We start from the raw sequence: 7,989 nt of genomic DNA on the forward strand, positions 1-7,989 counted from the left end.
CCAACACTTTGGACTAAACATTTCCAACACCTGGTTTGCATACCCATTGTTACCTTATATAACATTTACTGGTAGATATCATACATTGAAACGTCTTTCCTACCCTAATGGCAACCGAAGTCATTAATCTGTGAGCTGCTCCATGCCAAAACCAGTTGAGAGCTCCACACTCTTGCTGCCTGCAGGTGATATTCCGCTGAAACTAGGTTGTGTGCGGAGCGTACGTGAATATATTTAATTTATTTTGCGATTGTGTAGGCTACTTTTCATGATTTCTCTACTGTACTACATAATTGTTAAATCCTATACCACTACACTACTTTGATACGCATCCGTAGGGATTAAGAAGTGAGTATACGCAATGGCTACTGAAAAAAAAGTGGGTACACGATTTATACCTGCGTATAACCTTTACTACACCGCTGGCCCTTTGTGTTTTACAAAAAGTGCACTCTCTACATGAGCGCGCTGGTATCATGGTTGCTGTCCACAAATCTGTGACATTGAAGGCCTATAAATTCGCCACTGCGCAAACATGTCTATAATAGATATAAAGGCTGTTCATATTTTTGTTTTCAAGAAAGGAGTGTATATATTTGGCCTGGTGAATCGTTTTTTTGCGCTGACTGAATGGAAGCTGCTAATTATTCGAGTTTTACTCCGCTGGTCTCGGTTGGTCTCGGGAAGAAATTACGAGTCCTCACTGTCTAAGACCTAGTCAAGACCGAGTACAAATGTATCCGATACCGAGACAAGACCGATACACTCAATATGTGGACCGAGACACATACAACACTGACTATATGTACAGGTTTGAACATCACATTTAATGAATGAACTTCCTACATTTAAAGGGGAAATTATGTGGCGGGTGACACTTTGCTTCTAATATCTAATATTTTGAAACCGTGACTGCTGTGACATGCAACACATTTTGGGCCAGTTTCAATTGTGGCCTAATTAAACAAATACCGTTTTGGAGTGGATTTTCTCTTTAAGAGGCATAATAACCACAGGGAGCATCATTACTGCCCATCGTTTTGACAAAACACGAACAACGTCATTCAAACATACCTACTCAGGTGGATTTCAGGCGTCATGTTCATTTCAGCACCACTCCTTCTGATCAGCGCTCAACCTGGCGGAAGCGGGGCAGGGTGGTCTTCTTGTTTACTCCAGCTAGGTTCTTCTGTAAGCACAAGGAGAAAGCAGTAGCATTTTGCAACAACAACAAAAAATCTTCCGTTTCACTAAAAATAGAAACATAAATAGAGAACCACGGTGGCCGAGGCATCATGTCAGAACGCGCTCCCCATTTCTTTGCCAGAAAAAGGAAGATAGGGGACCTCAGGCGAGGGCAGGGAGAACATTTAATTGCACTTGTGAGCAAATTCTATTAGGGAATAGTCTCCTGACAGGTCCTGTCCATTTAGGTAATTAGTAGAAGAGATTGTTTGAACAAACGAGTTGTATTCCACAGCGATCTGATTGACTACTATTCTGTTGCTTAGTAAGTTATATTTTCCATTTGATTTCGTTATCTGTTGGCTAATGTAATCAAATAGCTTAGTCGTTATCATTAGACCACAACAAGAGGTAGGCTATGTATGGTTCCATACGTAAAAAGAAGTCCTCATACAATAACTGATCATCTGTGTTGTAATGTTTGATGACGCGTTTTAAAAATGTAATGTGAATGGTGCCATTACATATTTTATTTGTGCAATTTTTCAGAATATGTAACCTAGTTACAAATACTGTCGACACCATTGCACTTAGGTCTTTAAAATTACCAAACTGAATACTTAAAAAATAAACCTCACAAATGTTTATTTTGCAATAATGGCTATCCACCTCCCCATTTAATAACAGGCCTACGTTTAATTTTAAAACATTAAAAAGCTTATATTTTGTTTAAATGCTATAGGATAATCAGAATTTCCTTGTTGACAAATGAGAACAAGTAGCTTTGACACTGATGATCTACAGTACATCTTGTAATAACGGCGGAATACTTGGGAAACAGAAAATATTCCCTGATGAGTGACAAGGCATGGGTGTTTGAGTGCATTATTAAACCAATGTGATTGACACATCCGGGAATTTGTCCAAGTTTATCATCCATGTACCCGATGTTAGGCAGACACGGAGGGTTACGAAACTTTCTGTTCTTTCAAGTTGACATGGTCCCTATTTAAACTCCAAAACGTAGAGAACAGTACCAGGGCCTGATTAGATTCTGAAATGTATTGATCAATTGTTCCTCCACTCCACTCACCCCAACCCAGCCCACTCCTTTATCAAACAGCAGCCCACTCCTTTATCAAACAGCAGCCCACTCCTTTATCAAACAGCAGCCCACTCCTTTATCAAACAGCAGCCCACTAAGGTACACTGGAGATGGACTGAGAAATATAAAGCAACTGCTCCTGACATAGTCTTCTCTGGCTAAACACAAGTAGAGCTGTACAGCAAAAGAAAAAAAAACCTTATTCCCTGCTTCTATTCTGTCAATCAACCTGCTCCCCTGGGTTAAGAAAAACCCACACACTGACCAGCATCCCCATAAATAACAGTCACAGGAGAGTCTGAGTGCAAACAGTAGAACTCCAGTCAGAGGGCTGTGGACTGAGATATATGCATGCAGGTATAAAGTATATATCTACACATCTTCAAGCAACTCTTTATCATGCAATACTGAATAATTACACTCAATAATATTCACGTGAGGAACAAGTGGAATTATTGTAAAATGGATTCTGCTGTGTATGTATAGTCCTTCCTCCCAAGTATGCATGGGTACACTATTTTGACTGCTATAGCTCAATCTGTGATATCTTCTGTACTCTCATGGAGGTATGTATCTTCTGCTGTGCCTGCTCCTGGGATGATCCGGTGGCTATGGTGGGGATGGGATGGTGAAGATGAGTCAGAGATGGGTCCAAGAGGAGGGGGTGGAGTCACAGCAGTAAAAGGAGATGAATCTGACCCTGCTATTTTCAGGGCAAATGTAAAAAAGGAGTAAATGGGTGAATGAGATGTGATAAGGGTATCATATACAATTGAAGATAGAAGTGTTCATACACCTTAGCCAAATACATTTAAACTCAGTTTTTCACAATTCCTGACATTTAATCCTAGTAAAAATTCCCTGTCTAAGGTCAGTTAGGATCACCACTTTATTTCAAGAATGTGAAATGTCAGAATAATAGTAGAGAGAATAATTTATTTCAGATTTGATTTCTTTCATCACATTCCCAGTGGGTCAGATGTTTACAGACACTCAATTAGTATTTGGTAGCATTGCCTTTAAATGGTTTAACTTAGAATCAGCTTTCTATTTCGCAACAAAGCCTCCTTCACTCACGCCGCCAAACTTACCCTAGTAAAACTGACTATCCTACTGATCCTCGACTTCGGCGATGTCATCTACAAAATAGCTTCCAACACTCTACTGAGCAAACTGGATGGAGTCTATCACAGTGCCATCCGTTTTGTTACCAAATCACCTTATACCACCCACCCCTGCGACCTGTATGCTCTAGTCGGCTGGCCGTCGCTACATATTCGTCGCCAGACCCACTGGCTCCAGGTCATCTATAAGTCTATGCTAGGTAAAGCTCCGCCTTATCTCAGTTCACTGGTCAGGATAACAACACCCACCCGAAGCACACATTCCAGCAGGTATATCTCACTGATCATCCCCAAAGCCAACACCTCATTTGGCCGCCTTTCTTTCCAGTTCTCTGCTGCCAGTGACTGGAACGAATTGCAAAAATTGCTGAAGTTGGAGACTTTTATTTCCCTCACCAACTTTAAACATCAACTATCTGAGCAGCTAACCGATCACTGCAGCTGTACATAGTCCATCTGTAAATAGCCCACCCAATCTACCTACCTCATCCCCATACTGTTTTTTATTTTATTTACTTTTCTGCTATTTTGCACACCAGTATCTCTACTTGCACATCATCATCTGCTCATTTATCACTCCAATGTTAATCTTCTAAATTGTAATTATTCGCTCCTATGGCCTATTTATTGCCTACCTCCTCATGCCTTTTCCACACACTTTATATAGACTTTCTTTTCTCTACTGTGTCATTGACTTGTTTGTGTTATTGGCTTGTTTATTGTTTACTCCATGTGTAACCCTGTGTTGTTGTCTGTGTCACACTGCTTTGCTTTATCTTGGTCAGGTCGCAGTTGCAAATGAGAACTTGTTCTCAACTAGCCTACCTGGTTAAATAAAGGTGAAATAAATAAAAAAAACGTTAAAAAAAACTTGGGTCAAACGTTTCAGGTAGCCTTCCACAAGCTTCCCACAATAAGTTGGGTGAATTTTGGCCCATTCCTCCTGACAGAGCTGGTGTAACTGACTCGGGTTTGCAAGCCTCCTTGCTCGCACACACTTTTTCAGTTCTGCCCACAAATGTTCTATCGGATTGAGGTCAGGGCTTTGTGATGGCCACTCCAATACCTTGACTTTGTTGTCCTTAAGCCATTTTGCCACAACGTTGGAAGTATGCTTGGGGTCATTGTCCATTTGGAAGACCCCATTTGTGACCAGGCTTTAACTTCCTGACTGATGTCTTGAGATGTTGCTTCAATATATCCACATAATTTTCTTACCTCATGATGCCATCTATTTTGTGAAGCACCCCCACATGATGCTGCCACACCCGTACTTCACGGTTGGGATGGTGTTCTTTGTCTTGCAAGCCTCCCCCTTTTCCCTCCAAACATAAATATGGTCATTATGGCCAAAATGTCATATTTTTGTTTCATCAGACCAGAGGACATTTCTCCAAAAAGTACGATCTTTGTCACCATGTGCAGTTGTAAACCGTAGTCTGGCTTTTTTTGTCGGTTTTGGAGCAGTGGCTTCTTCCTTGCTGAGCGGCGTTTCAGGTTATGTTGATATAGGACTCGTTTTACTGTGGATATAGATACTTTTGTACATGTTTCCTCCAGCATCTTCACAAGGTCCTTTGCTGTTGTTCTGGGGTTGATTTGCACTTTTCGCACCAAAGTATGTTCATCTCTAGGAGACAGAACGCGTCTCCTTCCTGAGTGGAATGACGGCTGCGTGGTCCCATGGTGTCTATACTTGTGTACTATTGTTTGTACAGATGAACGTGGTACCTTCAGGCGTTTGGAAATTGCTCCCAAGGATGAACCAGACTTGTGGAGGTCTTGGCTGATTTTCCCATGATGTCATGCAAAGAGACACTGAGTTTGAAGGTAGGTCTTGAAATACATCCACAGGTACACCTCCAAATGACTCAAATTATGTCAATTAGCATATCAGAAGCTTCTAAAGCCATGACATCATTTTCTGGAAATTTCCAAGCTGTTTAAAGGCACCGTCAACTTAGTGTATGTAAACTTCTGACCCACTGGAATTTTGATACAGTGAAACAATCTGTCTGTAAACAATTGTTGGAAAAATCACTTGTCATACACAAATTGAAAAAGGAGTTTTAATGACTCCAACCTAAGTGTATGTAAACTTCCGACTTCAACTGTACGAACCTCCTTTTTTTCTCTCCATTTTAAATTATTCACTGTTTTCACCTGCTGGAGCTCTATAGGGGGAAAGCTTCATAGTATTGTTAAGGTCAGATAGAGATGACAGAAAATGTATCAGACCTGTCCTTCATTCTAACACATCAACACATTGGTAGTAAACATGCAGGCTGTGAATACAGGAGAGGCTGACAATAAAACGGTGCATTGTCTAATTTATGGAAGACAACACCATACAGAGCAGCAAGGTGATTTTTCTGCCCTTGAGTTTCCAGCTTCCATAACATTACATGTTACATTCTGGTATCGCGCTATAGTCATTGCCTGACGACTCAAACGGAGTTCTTCCACTGCTCTATCGTTCACTACATACTTCAGTCTGGAACTGCCACCATTGAAGTCGTTTGTGGTGACGTCATAATGAGGGGTGTTGTACAAAGCAAAGTCATCGGCGATTGGATAATCTCTAACCAATCAGAGTATCAAAGCCAATGCCCCCAAAAAATATAAAGCCGCTTTACCCACCAAGTGTGTACTGGCTCTGGCCCAACCCATCTGTCTCTGGGGCCAATCAGAACGGTTAGAATGTGTTTGAGTTCTAGAAATTGTCAGGGAGGCACTCAGATTCAGACTTATTGTGGTTACCTATCGCAGAGGGCGTAAAATAAATACTGGTCTTCATGAGAATTTAAAAAAAAATCAGGGGGAGGTTCTCATCTGCACTGTTCAACGAATCCAGTAAATGTGGAGGAGGCGTTAAGATGGAGTTCAGCAGAAGTCATTATTTTTCCATTTCCCCTGAAAACTGGAACATCCGGTATTTGGGGACTCGGCAGAGGCTAAATTGCAGAGAAGAAATCTAACGTCCGTGGGAGTGGCGTAGCATTTGGCCGGACCAAGTTTGGGTAGCCAGGCAACTACAGACCCAGACCTCCCTGCCTGAGTCTCTCCACATTTTAGGATCAGTGCAAGGAGCAAGGATTTCTCAGTTTCTAAAAGATGTTGAAGTAGTAGAAGAGTGTCCCTGTGTGATCTCAATTCATGAGCAGGGATATCAAGTGAATGACTGAGAGTCTACGATTGGATTAGAAACCCTTGTCCTCAGTGCGCACTTTTCACCTCCCATATTGGCAAAGCCAAAGACGTATATTGCACTGCAGCCAACTTCCTCATTAACTTGCATTAGTCTCAACCCACATAATACCCTGGGCTTCAGGGCTCAGAGCACCGGAGGGTTGCCATGAGCAGCAGGGAAGGGGTCAAAAAGCACCTTTACTGCTCACAATCCAATAGCAATGCATGTAAACAAATAAACTAGTCAATTGAGAAGGATAAGTAGGTAAGTTGGATCAAAGCAAGTGATGAAGCAAGTAAATAAGTACTGTATGTCATCATTGTTATTACAGTTTGACGAGCCAAAGAAAGAGCCCTCGATCAGAGAGATACACCTCTCCGAAATGAGTTTTATAGATGATACATCGGAGGCAATCAGTAAAATGTCTAAGCCTTGCAGTAACTTCACCATGACAAACTATGCTTTTCTCAGTCCATTCTACAGATCATAAACTGTCATTTGGCTTAATTCACATTTCTGAAAGGTTTGATTTAGTCCGAGATCACAGCTGCTCAGGCTTGGTGCTTCACTCCTTTAATGTAGGACCATTAATCATGTTGTGTTTTTGTGGAGAATTGAGAGCTCCACCACCACACTGCTGGCTACTGTTACTGCTGCCACCATGCCCTGCTCTGCTCAGCCAATGTGAAAGTCAGGAGACAGGGAGGGTCTTGGTGTAGAGGGGGCAGCGACATGGGATCGATTGAGTTCAATGTTCCAGGAAAACACAAAGCTCAAGAGTTAGTGTCCTTCAAATGAGCTTGTAACCTGGACCACATCAAAACTGTCCTATCCCCCAAGGTACCCATCTGCCCCCCCCCACACACACGGTTGAAAAAACACCCCCAACGGAGCTCACTTCCAAGTGTGAAGGAAGAGACCATGAAAGCCGATTGCGTTTTAATAAAGTTTATTATCGGGTGGGAGCTAATCCTCACGGTAATCTCCTACAGTCCAAAGGAAAGCTGGATTACTCACTTGCTATAATCCCAATGAAATTGTTAGGATTTAGCTAGAGCAACAGACCAGATGGCAACAGGCTTTTTCCTTTAACCTACAGCCACCCCCACAACCACCACTCCTTACCCCGCTACCTTACGAAAAACAAAACATCTGAATGTTATTCATCTGAGCTGATGCAAAACATCAAGTGGTAAAATGTAGAGGCACAGAGAAAGCATTATCTGACATCTCAGGTACTTTGGATATTGATGATAAATGTAAATGTTTCCATTCATCTATAGATGTAGAACCCCAGAACAGCAGTTAGAATATACACTGAAACAGTGTCCCTTGCCCTAAAGAGAATTGTCAAAGTCAACAAGTGACCAATCGTGACAACAATG

The sequence above is a fragment of the Oncorhynchus keta genome, chromosome 26, assembly GCF_023373465.1.
Source record: "Oncorhynchus keta strain PuntledgeMale-10-30-2019 chromosome 26, Oket_V2, whole genome shotgun sequence".
NCBI lineage: Eukaryota > Metazoa > Chordata > Actinopteri > Salmoniformes > Salmonidae > Oncorhynchus > Oncorhynchus keta.